The sequence below is a fragment of the Acomys russatus genome, chromosome 10 (genome assembly GCF_903995435.1).
Source record: "Acomys russatus chromosome 10, mAcoRus1.1, whole genome shotgun sequence".
Classification (NCBI taxonomy): domain Eukaryota; kingdom Metazoa; phylum Chordata; class Mammalia; order Rodentia; family Muridae; genus Acomys; species Acomys russatus.
The window spans coordinates 59,259,220-59,261,594 of NC_067146.1; the positions used below are offsets into that span (position 1 = coordinate 59,259,220).

General features: G+C 43.2%; 1 pseudogene; it reads left to right on the forward strand.

Moving 5' to 3' along the window:
- The first annotated feature begins 1,629 nt into the window (after nt 1-1,629).
- Nucleotides 1,630-2,117, forward strand: LOC127194286 (40S ribosomal protein S24-like; annotated as a pseudogene).
- The last annotated feature ends 258 nt before the right edge of the window (nt 2,118-2,375 follow it).

A 2,375-nucleotide genomic window follows, 5' to 3' on the forward strand; every position in this document is an offset into this window, starting at 1 on the left:
ATTATAAGTGAGTATATAACATGTGAGTCTTTCTGCTTCTGGGCTAAATCACTCAGTATGATCATTTTTAGTCCCATCCATTTGCCTGTACATTTCAGGATTTCGCTGTTTTTAATAGCTGAGTAGTATTCCATTGTGTAAATGTACCACAGTTTCTTTATCCATTCTTCAACTGAGGGACATTTAGGTTGTTTCCAGGCTCTGGCTATTACAAATAAGGCAGCTATATGAATATGGTTGAGCATATGTCCTTGATGTGTGGTGGAACATTTTCTGGGTATACTCCAAGGAGTGGAATAGCTGGGTCTTGAGGGAGTCCTATTCCCAGTTTTCTGAGAAAGCCTCTGGCTTCAACTTTTAAAAGTAAGTTTGCACTTACCTGTTCATAATTTTTAAAATACACACTTTGAATTTTAAAACCTTCAAATGTGATCTCTTTCAAAATCCTTTCCAAATATTACATGTTTTCAAGATTTTATGCACATTTTATTTTCTGGAGAATTTAGCTTTTGGTAATATTAGTTTCCTCACATATTAGCTTTATTCTTAGTACTTGAAACATATTAAAACAAGTGGATGAGAAAAAAACTATCTTTAAAAATCATTTGTAGAAAGTAGCATTAGTATCCTACATTGTCTCTCGGGAGTGCAGGGGTGATTCTGCACTCAGATGGAAATATCTACTTTTTTGTTATTCACTTTCTCAACTGATACCTACTGAATGCCTCCTGTGTGACAAGTGTTTTTGGTGGGACCAGACGTAACAAAGCTCCATGCCACCACACCATGGTAGAACACAGGATGAACTGGAAGGGACAAGAGTCTCAACAGTAAGAGTATCAACATGTCAAATGGTAATAAATGGCACGGAGAGACATGAAACTGAGTGATATCTGCTGTGATGGTGAGGCAGGAAGGCAATGAGCTCCTGGGTGTCTCGGTGGTCATGGGACTCCAGGCTCTTGGGGGCATGGGACTCCAGGCTCTTCAGTAACCACCCAGGAGATGGACTGTGCTGAGAAGAAGCAGCAGGAGGGGTGATACTTAGCAGTTTCCTTCTAGACAGAAACCTTCCATCTCCCAAGGAAGCTTCTTCATACAGAAGGTAAACAATTCAAAATAGCATTAGGAAGGCCGTAAAGCTGGCCAGATTCACTAGATTTCTCTCTCCCAGACTAAACAAAGATGGCTAAAGGTCACTCTTAGACAAGCTAACCCGCAAAGAAGCTTCTTAGGAGAAGCAGAACCCAGCTGAGCTGCCTGGAAGAGGTTTAGACCAACTGAGTCACTTGGAAAGGACACCCACTAACCTGTTGAGCTGCCTGCAAGCTGCGCAGTAGTGTTCCAAGTTCCCAGCCTTTGTAAGCTGTCACCTGTACTGGGGTGGGCTTTAGTGATGTCACTGTCTTTGAGTCATTTCTGCTCGTGTAAGTAATGCCCCTCCCCCCTGTGCCCCGCACCATTTTCCTGTAAGGTAATACAACTCATTGGCTCACCAAGTTGGACTTCGGTCATACCTATACTTTGTCATGGGCTCTGTATGGAGAGTAAGTATTGCCTTCTCCCCAGGAAAAGTCTGGTTGTAGAATAAGGAATAAGAAAGATTGGATTGCTTTTTTCTGCCTCTGTGGCTCAGGCACCGTAGCCATCATGAACGACACAGTCACGATCCGGACCAGGAAGTTCATGACAAACCGTCTGCTTCAGAGGAAACAGATGGTCATCGATGTCCTTCACCCCGGGAAGGCAGCAGTACCAAAGACAGAAATTCAGGAAAAGCTGGCCAAAATGTACAAAACCACACCAGATGTCATCTTTGTATTTGGATTCAGAACCCACTTTGGCGATGGGAAGACGACGGGCTTTGGCATGATCTATGATTCTCTAGATTACGCAAAGAAGAATGAGCCTAAGCACAGACTAGCGAGACACGGCCTTTATGAGAAGAAAAAGACCTCCTGGAAACAGCGAAAGGAACGCAAGAACAGAATGAAGAAGGTCAGGGGGGACTGCAAAGGCCAACGTTGGTGCTGGCAAAAAGCCAAAGGACTAGATCTGCGGTGACTTGATCAGCTGTGATATGCACATTTTTAAGAGGACAAATAAACTAAAAAGCTTAAAAAAAAAAAAAAAAAAGAAAGAAAGATTGGATTGTACAGGACCCAAGAGCCTGCATGGCTCTTTGTTACCCTGACATATCTTGATCCAGGAAATATTTGAGTGGGTTAGTGTTGCAATATCATTTCTTTCAGAAGGATCGTTGTAGATTCTATGTTGAGGACAGCCTTTAGAGGAGCAGGGATACAAACGGGGGGGGGGGGGGTAGGCTACTTCAGACTCATGGATCTGATGGCCAGAGGATGCGGTAATGTTGC